Below are 17,102 nucleotides of genomic sequence, written 5' to 3'. Positions count from 1 at the left end.
CATGTTCAGGGTCTTTGAAGAAATCAGTCACGTGTGACATCTCAGGTACAGCTCTTACCCTTGTTGGATCAGTGCAGTCCTTTCCCATGCTAGAGCCCTGACAAGCAGTGAGGGCTGCAGCCCAGCCCAGTCCCTTTGCCCCAGCACATGTGGCTGCCTCTCATGCTGGCCACGCACAAGCTCCCACAGGAATTGGGCAGGAGTGTCTGGGTCAGTGCTGGGTGACAAGCAAATGAAGTGTTGGCAGACAAATGCTGGAGCTCTGTCACTTGACAAATTCAGATAAGAAGCATCTCCAGGGATGTGCTGCACCATCCCTCACTGGTTGTTTTCCTTCGCCAAAGATGCTCCAGTCCCGCAGGGCTCAGTACTCAGGATGCCAGTGACAAAACAGCTGCTGGTTATCTCCCACTGTTGGCTGAAGGCTGACTTTGGTGTGTCAGGTACCTCCAGGGAAAGGAATTTTAGGCAGCATGGAGTATTTCTTGTTCACATGAGAAATCCTTTAGCCGCAAATGTTTAGAGGTTTGTGCCCTTCTTACATACCAGACAGATTCTTGGAAAGCAAATTCCATATATATTTGGTTTTAACACAACGTTTGGCTTCCAATTTATGCTGAAAATTCTCTTTCTTTTCTCTTATTACCACCTGAGCTACTGCACTGTTCTGCTTACTATTTTTTTGTATGATTCTTTTAGAATTAAGTCCCTTAGGGAAATGTGTGACCGTCTAGGAAGAAAGATGGTTTTGCAGCTTCCAGAATGTATTTTCCATTTCCCAGCTGGCATCCAACATCCTGAAATAAGTCAAATTCAAGGGAGAGCTTATCCAGAAGAAAGTGGGGATGAGCATTGCTGGTTTGTAATTAGAGCTGACAGAAGCAGGCTAAGCAGAATCTTAGTGAAGATGAGAATGTGAGTAGAGGGAATTACGTTGTGGTACTTGTGTGAAAGGCAGTCACTCCACAGAGAGAATTTCAATATTGCTGTTCACCATATTTCAGCCTTCAAACAGAGAAAGCAGTTTTGCTGTGGAGAAAGCTGAACTAAATACTGCTCTCAGGTCTGTGTTCCACAGCACTATCATAGAAGAGAGACCACAGCAAGATAGAGAGAACCCAGTGCAATGCAAGACACTTTTTTCGTTGTGCCCTTTTTTGTCTTCCTCCCTTTTCCCTTTAAAGACAGATGAAAGGCCATAGCAGTGACAACCAGGCAGCACCCACACCATACAGCCCTCTGCAGGAGAAGCAGGTTGACCCAGGAGTTTGAAGTACAATCCTTTGAATCAAATCGCTTCTAATCCTGGCTTCCACATGACTGCTGTATTTAAAGCTCAGATGCACTAAATCTTATGCTGTTCTTGTAAGGCAGTGAGAGATCTTTAGAGGAAGGGAGGGAAACTGTTTAAAACTACCTATAGATGTAAAAAATAACCTGGTTTTATTCTAACCGAATGAATACATGAGATTTAGAAAGAAAATTTGGGAAACCTCTTTAGAATATTTACTTAGGAAATTTAGGTCAGTCCAAATAATTGAGTCTAAAATCCACAAGTGAATGTACAGAGTGGGTAAGGCACAGTAATTATGCATAGTGAAAGTTGGGGCTAATTGGGGCAGCTGAATAAAAAATCACAAAGACATTTTGACATTGTCACATTTCAGTAACAAACTGAAAAAAGGGTTTGTAAAATTCAGGTTGGACAATTTGTAAGAAGAAAATCAAACGGTCACATTCTTCTATGTCTTGTGCCACAGCAGCAAAGCCCCAGGAATTAGGTGAGCTGTAAACTGAGAACATGGCAGGCTGGATACTTCAGTAAGAGCATGACTGAATATTTTTTTTGACACCGCATGGTCTGAGATACAATCTTTACTTCTTTAATTTTTTTTTTTTTTGTAATACAGTATCCTCAGTGCTACCACATCATCTTCAAGAATATGAATGTAAGTTTTGCTTTTTATTGTATATTGCTTATAATCACTATACAAAATCACTTATGTCAAAGTAAGTAGATTAATAACTGCCAGAGGAAAAAGCATTTCTTCTTGACACAAGGTTATGGCAACAAGTCTGTGCTGAGTGAGCCTGTGTCACAAAAGACACTGAAAGTCAAGTTCCTTACCCATGCTAAGGCTCCACTAAGAAATAACACTCCCTAGATTTCTCATACCTGGAATATTTGTTACTTCAGACTGGTGTTTATTAATTGATTCACTGCTGGCAATTCAAGTTGCTGTCATAATTTTCCCTCTAAAATGCTGGCACTCAGGAAATAAAAAATTCAGTTTCAAGCTCTTCTTACAAGAGCAGCCATTTAGACAGACATACACATCTCTAACATCCCTCTAAAAGTCCCTCCCTAGCATTCAGCAGACCGTTAATAAATCAGGTGACAATGCTGTCTTGTGAATATCTAGAGATAGCACATGAACTGTTCTAAGGTTCAGGTTGGGTATACGAAGAGGCTCAAGTACCATGGAAGCTGGTTTTCAAAACTTATTTATTGGGCTCAGTACATTTGATTGTCCAGACGAAAGAAAAGAGGTGTTTAAGATGATTTTCACTTGTGAAAGAAGTGCTTGTATACAGGATCCTGCAGAAATTGTGTTTGGGAGAACAGCCTTGCTGTGAAGAGTTTATTAGAACCAAAAGGGAAATTCAGTAAACATGCTTACTTCCAAAGACATCATCTAATAGAGGAACAGGATGGTGAACTTTTGCTAATCTGAAACCAGGCACCTATTTTCAGGTTGCAGCACTGTTGGGCCTCCTGTGTCATTAGAGAGCTTGAACAATTGCCTTTTCTAGTTACTCAACAGAGTCTAAGTGTGTGCAAAGTCTTTTCCCAGAGATGTCAAGAAGAAGAAGGACTCTTTTGTGCTGATGGCAGATTAACTGAACTCTGAGTTGTGAGCCTGAGGTCTTCATTTCAGGAAGTGCAACAAGCAACTGGGGAACCTCAAGCTACACTGCCCAGCTCTTCTGTCTGTGAATTATCAGGCTTAACAGCCCTAGAGATCACATCTGGTTTGGTTCAGGCTGTGGTTGTTACTGACATGCTTGTTTTAAATGGATGGCATCTGTTGCCTTCTTTCCTCAATGCTGCCGGAAAGAGAGAGGGGAGGCACAGTTCAGCTTTCTTACCTCAGAATTTTTTGCAAGTTCAGGCACTGCTGGCCTCTGGGAACAAGTGTTTTCCTTCTCAGGAAGGCAGTGCTCACCTGGAGAGCCAAATTGCTTTCTTTCCTGACTCACTGCAGGAGAAAGCTTAATTTGGCAAGTACCACTATGGGCGTTTCTCACACCTGCAGGGAAGAAGGTGACAGGAGGGTTGGCAAAAACAGTCATTAAGTAACACCCTTCAGCACTAGGCACTGCAATTCCCTAGTGCATAAGGGCAGTGTGGATGGTGTTAAAGCTCTTCTTAACTGCTGATTGCTATTACATGCTTCTAATCTGATGACAGCTCATCCACACCTGACAGTCCTTAGTCATCCACAGAAACCTCCCCAGCGGGACAAGCCACTTGCTGTTTTTGTTTTCTGGAGAGTTAGGATGTGGCTCACAAGTTGTTGTGAGTTATTGCTCAAAGCAAGTTGTGCTTTGAGCTCAGTCACTGTGACCCAAACGACAGAGAGATGTTGGGGGTATAGTCAGGACTTTTTAATATATTGCACTGTTTGAGGCTTTTAGTAAGATAACCCCCAGCTCCTAAAGTTAATGACCACTCAAAACCATATCTGTCCTTCCTACAAACTGTTAACAGTCTGAGCTAGGAACATTGTATCATCTATCTTAGAAAATGGTCCTCAAGTCAGCACAGGGTAAGAGTCCCACAGACCTGTGTATGAGGCTGACTGGGAGAGAAATCTGCTGTGGGAGCAGACAACTCCAATCTTTCTGTCTAAATACTAAAACACACTTTTACTGGAGGTGGAAAGCCCCTCTACAATGAGAGGAATCTACAACTTAAAATAGGAGGGATGCCTGAGCAAACCAATCTCCTCCACCCCCGGACCCTGGCTGAGAGAGGCAGTTTTTCTGCCACGCATCATTGCAGCTCTCTCCACAAAAAAGGCTTGTGCTTCCTTCCTGGGGTGCAGGCAGGGAGGCAGACGGAGTCTCTCTTCTGACACTTCTTTGACTACTAGAATTAGATCTTCCCTTCACAGCTATTGTAGCTTGCAGGAGGCTGGATCCAGTGGCTCCTGCAGATGGCATCTGCATCCTAGGGATGGAGTGAAATCTAGGCTAGAGCACGGCAGTGCATTAGAGAGATATCAAAGGAGCTTAGGCAATTCTGAACCCTACTTCTGTCACTCTATTGTTCAGCATCCCACTGGGGTCACCCATCTGCAGCTCTTTAACATAAGAGGAGCTGTTCCAGTCCTGCTGTCCTGGCTTCTTCTGCACAGACACTCTGAACTATTTTCTCTTAAATTTACACTCTCTGTTACTCACTTCCAAGTGCAGTTTGAGTCTTCCAGCCCCTCTTCATCCCTGCATTGCTACTAGAGATTTCTGCACCCCTTTATCCACAGCAGAGACAGAAACACTTGTTATTGCTGGTTTTACAGTCCTCACCATCTGAAAGTTCCACCTTCATGTGGCCTGTCCAAGGAAATAGCTGTCCTGCCTCTGCCGAGCAGCCCCCTGGCACACAGGGGGTTGGCTGGCCACAGCAGAGCTCACCTATCTATCAGTGCAGAAGAGCCAGCTAGAGCATCCAGTCCTGGTGCCCAAGCCCAGTGTAGAGGGGAGAGCAGAGCAGGAGTAACCTGGCATCTCCCATGCTCACAGCCTCACTTGTCCATGTAGGCAATTTAATTTCCTTGCTAGTAACCCCCACCATCCCACTCATCAATGTTGTGCTGAAGGTTGTTCCTGGGAAGTGCACAGGATATAGAGATGGAGACTGTTATGTCTAAAGCAAACACACAGCACAGGGAAGGAGGAGGAAGAGGAGGAAGAAGAGGGAGTAGAAGAGCAAGTCTTTGAGCTAAGCTGAGCAGGATGATGCAGCTTCCAGAAGGAGGGACAGCAACAGCAGGAAGTGGCATTTACTGGAAGCATTTTTAAAGTCAGTTGGGGAACAGCTGTGCTGATTTTAATCCAACTGGACTGAAGTGGCTCCAGAAGAGCCAAAAAGCCCTTTGATACCCACCACCCAGGCAATAAAATGTTAATCACAGTTGAAAGTCTTTGTTCTCCTAGTAGCAGTATTTTTCTGCTTAGCAGAAATGTACTGCTGCCTTCAGTCCCAGACCCCACTGGGATATGGACCATGCACATGTAACAGCGACTGCTCCCGCTGCAATGGCTTCAGCATCTGAGAGCTGGCAGGGAGCTCAGAGTACCAGTGACCATCAGGAATAGTGGCATGGCCCTTCCGCTCCCACAGCACTGCCCTGTGTGTCAGACACTGCTTGGGACAGGCAGGTTTTCTAAAGAAGGGTGATATTATGGCTCTGGGGGTTTTTGCAAATGTGTGAAAGTCCAAGAGAGCTAGCAGGGCAAGTTTAAAAAGGCATAGGCTGAGGTTTCAAGGGCAGGTGTGAAATAGATTGTCAAAAGTATTTGAAATGATAAATTAGTAGAGGAGAGGCCTTGAAGGGCCTCATTTCTAACCCATCCTAGTGAAGTTAGCAGTCAGTCTCCCTCTAGGTCACAGACTCCCATGATATATGTGCTGTTCTGCCTGGGTAACAGATAAGACCTTATTAATATAGGCTGCCAGCTGTTCTTTCAGCACTGATCTTTAAGTACAGCTATTCCAGTGGTGCATGTCCCTTACACCTACAGCCTTGTTCTTACCAGACCTTAGTGACAACTTTGTATTTTTTGTACATAGAACAGGCCTACCCGGCTGCTCAGGGCTCACGAGGGCTCAGGCAGTGCCTGCGTTATCATCCAGGAATGCTGTGAGGAGTTTGACAGAAATGAACCAGGCTTCCTACTTCCCCATATGGTTCACCCCATCCTTGAATTTTCTCTGTTCCCGCTCTCGCTCAAAATATGTTTTTTTTTTTTTTAATTCAATTTCATTTAAATTATGCCCCAAATTTTCTTAAAAATCAGAGGAAGTAACACAAAAAGACACTCCAGCCTTGCTGCATTATCAGATAGCATTAAGTGTGAACTGATAAGGTGACCAGTATTCTGTTTTAGAAGTGCATATAGTTTAGTTTTCTTTCTCTCAGATATTTTCATCACTTTCAGGGATTAGGAGAATCTCCAGGCATGCCAAAAAGCTCATACCAAAAGCAGGCATCTTCTATATCATCTGGCTGAAGCTAATGGCATCATCTAAACAGGAAGAGGAACCTGGAATAAATTTTCCCGTGTCTCTTTTAATACTGTTGAGTGCCAAAATTACTGGGATGTTTTATATAAGTGGCTGCTTTTTCAGTAGAAATCCTACCCTAAACCTACAGAGTTTTTTCATAGTTTATCTTCCATCCCTAACAGGAGAGGTTTGGGGCCTGACTGACATTTCTTGACAAAAAGAAGTGTATTTCTGAAAACATTCTGACTGGTTTCCACTTAATACTGTTTGCTGAGATATCTCATTTTGCAGAGGGCACTAGAGATGCTACTCCTGCTATCTGCAAATAAAGGTATAGAGGCCAAAATATACTTCTGATATTCATCATGTCTGTTCATGCTTTCATGATCTCAGTGATGATTTCCTGCCTCAGAGTCTTTGGTACACATCCCTTGGAGATTTTAAGCAACCCTTCATCCTTGTAGGTTTTGTCTATTGCTGCCTCTTACTACATTAATAGGCTCCATTATGCTGTTACCTTTATTGCCATCAGAATCTAAAGCTGAGGTAAATTCTAGGCATAGCCTGTTTCCATTATTACCTTTATTTTGAAGGAATCATTTGTTTTCATTATCTGCAGCTGCACCCTGAAGGATTTTAAAAAGGTACATATGGTATTTTCCTCCTATGAGAGCTTGGGTTTTATGCAGGGCTTTCTCCCCTCCTCCTGCCTGTTAAAAAAAAGTTTCCACTCCACTGCTGGCGTGACAGTGTAGAAAGAGTCTCACAGACAGACTGTCTCTCAAAGAAGCAAGAATCCTAAAATCCAGCAGATCCTAGTCTAAACCCCATTCTTTCCCTGCTGCATTATGAATCAGTGTACCCTGCTGCAGTTTCTTTCCCTCTGCAGTTTTCAGCTTACTCTACCTTTTTAATTTCCTCTGTAGCTCTGCCTACAGCTGGCAAACTAATCAGTGCCTGAGCAGTGCACCTCAAAATATTTGTTTATGCTGAATGAGTCTAGCTGCATTTTCTGTTTCCCATCATCTGCTGGTCATCTTAATCTCTTTCAATGTTTGGTTCATGTACTGAGCTCAAAGAACAATAATTTTATTCAGGGCAAGGAAGTGAGGCAGTAGAAAAAAACATAGTATGAGCAAGCTGTGAAAATGAGTGTTTGGCACACTTGTAGCATGAAGAGAAGCAGAGACTTTTAGCAATCGCACAGGTAGGAGAGTTAGTTGTGTGGACTTACAGAAATGTACAATTCAATTTCTTCCCACTACAGGGTCTACGTGGCTACAGACCTCTGCTGCCACAGAATATTTAATGTTGCAAACATCTGGCTTAGACTTAGACAGCTGTTGAACTTAGGTAATTTCAGCTTCGCTCCTTTTGCCTTCAGTCAATCCCTCCCATAGCCTTTGTTGCTGTGACCTACATTGTGAGCAAATGCTTTCTGATGGCATTTCAAAGGAAACTAATCTTGCACTCAGACTGAGTCATGGCTGGATTCATCTGTACTCCATACTCTGTGCATATGTAAGTTTATTTATGCCTCCATCCTGGAGCAGCAAATCCTTAATGATCTGTCCTTACACACAGGCTCACCTGCAAGGCACAACTGCCTGGAAGGAAGACTTCCAGGGCTTTTCTTTCTCCAAAAGCTAAGCTGCTGCTGGCTACAGGGACTAGAGATTTATTAATGCTATTCAATGTTTTTCAAAATTCTAATGTGCAAAGGAAGATAAAAGCTTCAATTAATAACTCCAAAAACATGCCATAAGACTAATAATGATGCTCCAGTAATTACCACATACCCTGGTTACACTGTGCTAACCAAATTCCCTATCTAATTGTACTGTCAATAATACACCATGTGGAGAGCAGGATACTCTCAGTGTTATCCTTGGAGTGAGGCATTCTCACAGCCTCCAGAGCTCTGGGACAAATAATGAGGAAGAGTGAAAGAAAAATACAAGAAAGGCAGCTACTCAGAGAGCTCTTTTAAGTTAAAGTATGTACTGTTAGATTTCTGCATGAAAATGGTGACATTGAAATGCCCCTTTGAGAATGACATATCAATATTAGTCTCCTGTGTCATGTACCTATACCCTATGAGGCAATTTTTTCTTTATTTCTCCAAAGTACCCTGCCCATTCCCTTCTTGTTAAAAGTGCTGAAGCATCTACTGTTGCAAACCATAAACTTGTCCTTACTGTTTTCACACAGACAGTGCAATTGTCCTGTTCATGCATTATTAAAGCCTTGCTATTAAAGGGGACAGTCTGATTCAGGCCTTGCTGGGACTATTACAGTTACACAAGCACTCACTCCATAAGAGGGACTGCTCCAGAGAAAGTGCTACATTTATGGACTTGAAACATGCACTCTCACACTCCCAGGTGTGGAACAGTTTGAGTTTGCATCCCTCTGAAGCATCCTCATAGACTAAGTGCAATAGAATAGAATAGCACCTTTCCAGTCTCTTTCCAGTCCCCTCCCAGGACATCACTGGGATTATCCCTGCACCCATAGACTCCTTTACCTAAGTGAAATGCTTCGTGCTGCCACTGAAGCTACAACACAGATGCAAAGGGGAATGAAATCAGCTGCAGTAATTTCTGGCACTGAGGCCCAGGGCTGATGGGCTTCCTTCCAGGGACATCTGGTCATTAACCCTCACAAAATAAGGGCTTTTAGGTCCTTTCAGTCAGGACAATGGGCTATATGCTAGGAAACGCTAACTTCGTGCAGCAGAGACTTAATCACACCTTTTGGGACTTTAAAAGCTGGTAGCTATTGATTGAGGCAAGGGTGATGAAGCGAGGTCACAGCTGCCCTCATCTTTCATATGGGGTCCATGGAGACCACACGTAGTAGCATGCAGAGTTCCCTATTGATTCAAGTGGCTTGGCAATTAAAATCCCTGTTTTCATCTTTTCAGTCATTTACCTTTCACCAGATGAAGCCAAGAGGCTCAGCCAGTTATCATGGCTGCCCAACCAATCTGGATGCACTCAACTGTAACTCTAGATAAAGCTGAGCACAGCTCCATTTCATGCAAGTTAGAGTTGCCTGAGACACAGACACCCCCCAACAGATGGGGCAATGTTTCCCAGACACTGGCTGAGGCCAAAAACCCAGTGAAGTGAAAATGGTGTGGCTCTGGAGAAAGGCCTTGCTGTGGAGAGAGTTGAGAGGGGAGGCACTGAAGCAAGGCTGTGTGAATGATTTATTTTCTATGCTGCTTTAATCCGCCTCCTGTCCCTCCATCTCACCACTGAAATTTAAGAGATGACAACCTCTGCATAGATCATTTGAACCTCATGAAGAAGAGGAGTGTGCCTTTCTGTCCCCAGGACTATTGTCCCAGGGCATTTACAAAGGCTGAAGCTTGGGAGGGCCTCAAACCATCCTAGTTCAGCACATAGCACAGTAGAGTTGGGGGCAGTGGAGGGGCTCAGTCCTCCTGTGCACTCCAATAATACCAATGGTAACAACTATGGCAGAGGCACAGTCTCAGCCCACAGTCTGCTCTGGGCCTTAAAGCACACATGGACTTCCTGTCAGGGAAGTGGATGCGTCTTTTCATAAATCACTTTGTTGCCTAAATAAAATAAAAGGGCATTTAATTTTCTTAGCCACAGTTTTATAAAACAATAGTCAAGAGTGCCCAGTTTATTGTGCACATGGATGACAAGCAGAATAATGCATTCAAGCTACAAAGATTCCCAGAAACAATGGAGGACTTTGCCACGTGTTGTGGAGAAAACATCTCTCATGAAGGCTCATGCAGGCTGACTGCCTTCTGGCTATTCTTGCAACACTAAGCATGAGAAGACAGTAGTTATTATACCAATATAAGACAAATTATGCCCTTAAAGTCACATATACAAAAGACACTGTTGCTATTTTTATAGTTAAAAATGCAGCTGGCGCTCTCCAAATGAACTCTGAAAGAAATCCCTTATGCCTACACCAGTAGTTCCCCTGAGCAGCCTTGCACGAAGATCTCCCAGTGCTGAAGTGTGTTTGTGCTTGGACAGCACATCCTAAGCAGCTTCGAGCAAGGAACCATCTTGCTGTCAGGTGAGCAGCACTGAACACAGCTTGCAGGACTGAAACCTTAGCTAGTGGAAAAGACATGTAATACATCCTTAAATATAAGGACACCCTTGCATCCGTTTTCAAGGGATAGAAGTGTGTCCTGAACAAACACCTTCTGTTCATGGCTGCAGTTCCTGACCATTCACCTTCCTGTCATTTCCTCCATTCCTGAGCCTTATTCCTAGACTCAGCCAGAAAGGATGACTCTGTTCAGGCAGGGGCAGAGGAGGAGCGAGAGCTGCTTCCTTGGCCAAAGCCAAGTTTTGGGCTGCTGATTGGCGCTGGCTCTGTGTATTGCATCCTCTACCCGGTTGCTCCATGAGGTCTTCTCACATTTTATTGCCATGGATAACCCTCCAAAGTCAGTTAGTTCCTTCTATCTTCTGTGCAGCAATATTAAACTCTGGACAGTGCAGAAAGTCAGTGGACTCCGCTGGGAACATCTGTCCAAACTACAGAAAGAAGACTTTATTTTAAGGGCCTTTACATATATGTGGGTAGCTATGGCAGTAAATCCTTGCAAAGCAACAATGCAATTTCATAGGAATAAGTTTAAAATTGCTGCCCAGAGTGCAGTATACCAGGGTGATTATGTGCCTCCAGCAGTGGTTAACTGAGAGGGAGATTCATGCCATTCTCAGCCAGTGAACATCGTGATGTTTGTAGGTTCTCATAATTTCCTTGAGTCTGATCTCATCTGATTACGACCAGCTATGTGAACTGTTCTCTTTACCAGCTGGATGTTACTGGGCTGCCATCAGATGCTTGTGCTGTGCCCAAGACAAAGAGTGGTGGGCCCCTGCCATCCCCACGGGCTGCCTCTGCCTCCAGCCACCCAGCTGTGATGGCTGCTGCCTGCGAGAGGAATGCTGGGACTGTGGCACTGTTGAATTGACTCCAGAAACTTAACAGTTAACTCCTGCCTTGCTTATAGAGAAATGAATTTTAAATTCTTATGCCAATGTCGTCTTCTTCAAAATACCAACTTTTTCTCCTCAATTTCCCTCTGTATTTACTTAGCGTTATTAGATGATGAAATTTGGCTATTGGGTACCCTAATTATTGCAGCATCCAAATGATGGGCTTCAGGCAAAATTATAATTACTTATTCAAAAGTATTCACAAAACAAACATATCCTGAATAAATTCAGGCTTAATTTAACAGGCCACTGCACTTATTACAAGCATTTAGCACATGCAATTGTTTAAACTTAGCACAGAGCAACTGACTTTTAAAAAATATCCGGGTCAGAAGTAGAAGTAATCATAATTTGCCCTAACAAGAGCAAATGTCAAACAGTTTAGGGAGCTATACAGCAATTTGTTCAAATACATGTAAGTTATAAAAGCCTACAAAGAAGCTCTTCCCAGGCTTTTAATTATGACAAAGTATCCAAACCCTTCCTTAAATTTTGTTTCTCAGCCAAAATCAAGAAGGAAAAAAGTGATAGAAAAAGCTATACATTTCCTTTCTCTCCTTCTCCTCCCTACCTTGGAACAGATTCAGGGCTTTATGCTGAGATCCCTCTACACTTCCAAGTATTATATTTGAGACTTTAAAGACTTACATATACAATGCAGAGTGTTCCCCACTGACATACTAACACACTAAGTACTATCTATGGCGAGACGGGAAAGAGCTATTTGTGTTCATATGAAAAACCTCATGTGCTACAATGTCAATGCCTACAGTAAAATCAAAAAGCTTTGGGAAAATAATGGAATGGTTCATTTCATAGAACATTCACCCTACCTGCAGGAGAGTACTGTATTCCTTCTGTCACTAAAACTGTGTCACCCGTACATCTTTCATTGTATTTCATCCCGGTTTCCCAAGACTGGGGGGAGGTCTTTCAGTCATGCCATATCTCTATCTTTCAGTCAGGTAGAAGTGAATAACTTTTGAACAAAATGGGTCACTTTTTAATAAACTGAAAGAAAAGCAAGAGAGCATTGTGTTCATCTTTATCTAGGGCTGCTAGAGCTGTGTGAAAACCAGGTCCTGTGACATGATGGCTATTTCACACACAGACAAACATACATTACACCTCTCTTGCCTCCTTCTTCCCTTTCTTGAAAACACAGTTTTGTGTCCATACTGCTTGGGACCCTGACTATGACGTCAGGAGAAACATTGCAAGGTGTCCCCCATCCCAAATCCTGGAGTATATTCTTAGGTATTTTTCCAGCAGGATGAAATGTTTGCAGTAAATCAGTGAATTAACTAATTCTCCTGTTACTTTAACAATAGCAAGGAAGACCTGAAAATGGTCCTTTTACAGGACTCTGACCATTCCCATAACTGCCCTGTGACCTGTTTTGAAGATCTCTTTTGTTGCTGCAACAAAATCAACAACAGCAACATTTCTGTATAACTTGTACTAATGGAAAGCATGACAGATCCTTACTGTTTATTCTTCCTATTCATCAGGTAGTATTGATACCAAGTTCATTAAAGGAATTATGAAATAAATCACACTTGAGAGAACATGATGCCAGTCAGGCCCAGATGCTTCCAATTTACTTCACTAAAATACTTCTGATTAAAACATATTACTGGTGACGTGCCTTAAAAGGAACTTGGACTTCAGGCTCCATAATAACTGCAATATGTTCGCAGTCTCTAGCCTTGCCACATGCCTAAGCTCAGTGTTAAAAACTCCTGCAAAAAGAGTTATTAGGTGCTTACTTCAGAGATGGACTTTCTCACTACAGTCATTGCTGATGTCCTGGCACACCCTATGGAGGATCATGCAAATTAATATCATTATTTAGATATTCCAGACTGACTACGCATCATTATGGCATAGTGTCAATTCTACATAAACTTCCACACATGGAACATTTTAAAAATCTCCCAACTGCAGCAAGAGAAATAGAAAGCAATAGCTTCAGCAATCATCAACCTCTTAAAAGCAGCAGAATCTCAGCACTGACATGGACTATATATTAGTGCTCAAAAGATCTTTCCAAGTAACTTTGATATGCAGGCTCCCAAGAGTCTCAGGGAAGAGTCTTAGGCACTGAATTCTGGAGGAGAGCAGACCTTTACACTGACCCACTATAGCTATTCCTGTCTGCAATTCTGTAAGATCACTGCAACTCCAATTGCACCTTTATCTCCCAGCAGCAGCAGCTACTTAGACATGAAAGCTTCAGCCCTTTGAAAACTTTCTGTGAACTCATCAGACTTATGATGAAATCAGTCCCCCAGTTCCACAGGAATATCCTGTGAAGATTAATGTTGAGATACATATCTGCAGGGCTTTTAAGAAATCCGTAGTTCAGACACTCACCTAGGCTGTCACATCCTTTCTGCTTGAGCAACTGAGCTTCCTCTCCTTGTGAGCAGCTGGTTTGTGCAGTGTCTAGTAGAAGGCTGTGGTATTGTCTGCTGCAGAAACCATTTCAAGCCTCACCACCTTCTTCTCTGGTTGCAGGAGTTGACCATACAGCAAATTCTAACAGCAAATCTTAATCAAGCCTGTAAAAGAGTTTAGCTGCCATGTTCCTCTTTGTTCTGAGAACATGGAAAAAGAGCTGTGTGCCTGCCACAGATCATGTTGGTGGAGCATCAGGTTGTTCCACTTCTGGCATGGAAGTGCTCAGAGAGCATGTATTTTAAAAAGATTCAAAGACTCTGGATTCTGCAGCCATGTGGGGTTTGGGGCTTTCTGTCAGCAGAAATAGTTCTCTTTGCACTCAGTGTGCAAGAAGTGATCACTTGAGCTAAAGCAGCACTAGGTCTGCAGAGCACACAGCATGCAATGGGACAGCTCTGATCCACACAAAAAGAGCTTGTGGGACAGATATGTATGAACTGAACTGTTCAATGCAGTATCATATTTCTGGCTGAGAATTTTTTTCATATTTTGAGTTTCCCACAGTGGATTATTTTGAATCCTACTTCACTGTCTGATCTGTTTACTGGTTCAGATGTTTATTTTTCCTGAAGAAAAACAATAAATGTTTTATGAAAGCAGCTTAAGAATAAAGTATGGAAAATCAAAGGAAAATCCTAAAATGAACCCTTCTTGCCTTAGGGCAGAGAATATGGCCGCTGGATCCTAGTGTTCCACTCATGTGGGCAAGTCTTGTTGTTGTGAAATGTTACCCGAGTGCCAAGTTGCTGCAGATATCTGTATAACCCTTTCTTTGTCTCGCTGTAGCAGTTGGTTATTGCAGCCACAGCATGGCCTGTGCAGTGTTCAGTCCCAAGCCTGCAGGCACAGAGGCTGGCAGTCACTTGCCCAGTCAGATCCACCTCAGTTATGATGCCCTCAGGCTTTGTCCCAGGTTTACTGCTGCCTTTCCAAAAAAAGGCACAGCTCTCCTGAAGACCCAGTTTCGTGTAGATATCTTGGTTACATAGGATATCTAAAGTAGCTGTAGAAAGTTGTGTTCAGGCGTAATACTGAATACTCACTTGTACTTATCCATTCAAGGACTGTTCAGGCAACAGCAAGACAAAGCCTTTATACTTCAAGGAGGAAGACTTCTCACCTTCTTAGCTGGCTGTATTCTGCTGTCTTTGTGCGGAGAAATGCTCTCAAACATAAACAGTAGCACGTAATAAACTCACAAGGAAGGTTCCCTCATGCATTCATTTATATTGTCAGAAAGTCCTTTGGCCATGAGCATTGAGCACTGCAGAGCTCAGGAGTCTGGCTTATAGGGCACAGGGACATGCAAAACTGCAGATGGGGGAGATGCTTATGCATACAGTGGTCAGTCAGCAGCCATCCAGACAGAGGTGGGCCATGTTTGTCACCAGTCAGTGCTTGGAACCACAGAGGGTTTCCAGCCCAAGTGACAAAGCGTTAGAACATAGCAGCATGAGGGGAAGCTTCTGCTTCCTCACTGATATACATAACTGTGAGCCAGGTTCTGTCCTTGGCTGATTATCTAGAGTTCCAGACAGTGTCTCTTTGACTTGAATCTGGAAGACAATATCTGTGAAATCCCTGGGGCCCTTTTCACACATCCACATGCTATCAAATAATCAACAAACCACTTACGTAATCCTAATTGCGTGCTCCATTGTTCTGGCACCTTTGCTGAGAGAAGTCCCTCCCTCCTGTGAGCAGAGAGCAGCCACCTGAAGCTTTCAGGACCCTATTCTGCTAAGCAATGATTTAACCCTCAGACACCATGAGACTTAATTTTTGTGGATGCAAACTACAGTAATTCTACTCTGCTTCCACCACCTCATCTGGAGGAGGGGGTAGGTGTGAATTCATGACTTTTTACACAAAAAGTCGATAAAACGGTCTCTGTTGGCCACCACAGCATTATTCAACTTCCACGTTCCCAAAGGATCTTAATATCAGCAATGAAAAGAAAAGGCAGGAGACAATTGCAAGGCTTTTGGCCAGTAAATTCACTCCAAATCCTTGAGTGCCTAGATTTGAAGGCTTTTAAATCCAAGAGGACTCACAAAATGCAATTTGGCCTTTGCACTTTCAACAATGAGCCATGAAACTAACACCCTGGACCAGTTCTAGTCTCTGTTCATAGGAATTTACCCATGCACCAGTAACTTTATTATAACTTCACAAATGTCAATCAAGTGGTGAAGCTTCCACACTGAAATTATTAAAGAAAAGAACTTCTGTCATGCCAGACTGCAAATGAAGCATTGGGGAACAGCTTCAAGCCCGGAAGAAGAAAGTTCCCACTTATTCAGGGTAGCTCATATCTCCAGAGCCTGTTTTTAATCATAACTCCTACAAGCTCGTTACATAGCTCATGCTTTACTACTTGCATAGTAGTTGCCAACTGGATGGAAACCTGACTTGGTATTTTCCAGTTGATGGGAAAGTTTTCTGAAGGGTATTTGCTTGAGCAGCACAACACATTAGCTTGAGCCTTCCTAGAAATGAAACACAGAAGTTGTTGCTTCCATTAAATGCACTCACTCTCTTTAGACAGTGTGAGGTTCATGCCAATACCTTGCTGAACCCTCACAAACTGTGTATCAGGGCTATTTTAGACACAGGTGGAAAAGGTAATTGCTAAGAGTGGCATATTTTCTTGGAATGGCAAAACAGCCCTGCTACTCACTGGCTTTGTCTCTACTACTTGCCTCCTCAACTTGTACCAGCCCCCACATCCACCACGCGCTTCTTGGAGGTGGAGGCAAAGTCTCTGTGGTGTTGATGGGCTCTTGGTGCTCTGGAACCTGACTTGTGCCAACATGCCCTGCAATACAGTGCTATTTACTGCTCAGCCTTGATGTGGCAGGACAGTTTTGTGTGCACCCCTGAGCAGCTTTGAGCTAGCTCAAAGCCTGGCACTTTTTTGCGGAGTCCCTTTGGCACAGCTGATAGCACAAGCAGATCCAGATAGTCCTGAAGAGGAACTTGTTTATAACAAAACACCCAACTATTTTAATTTGAATCTTAAAAGATAGAAAATAAATATAGATCCCTGTCATTCCCTCTCATGGTTTCATTCTTACTTCATTCTTCAGCTCTATCTGAACCTCAATGAACTAATTTCGGTCCCTGCTTCAATGTGGGCCAACATGCACTGTATTTGATTGATACCAATAGAACTGAGGTCTCAGAAATAGGATTTGGCTTACAGTTAGAGTGTGGAAGAACCCTCTTTTCAGCTGCAATATGGTATCTTGAGTGCTGATGGCAGAGAGAGCAAGCATGACCTGTCAGAGCAGAGGAGACAGAAAACATTGTATGTTTCTCTCCTCTTGTGCTTCTGT

The sequence above is a fragment of the Corvus cornix genome, chromosome 10 (genome assembly GCF_000738735.6).
Source record: "Corvus cornix cornix isolate S_Up_H32 chromosome 10, ASM73873v5, whole genome shotgun sequence".
Taxonomy (NCBI): domain Eukaryota; kingdom Metazoa; phylum Chordata; class Aves; order Passeriformes; family Corvidae; genus Corvus; species Corvus cornix.
This window is presented reverse-complemented; position numbering follows the sequence as displayed.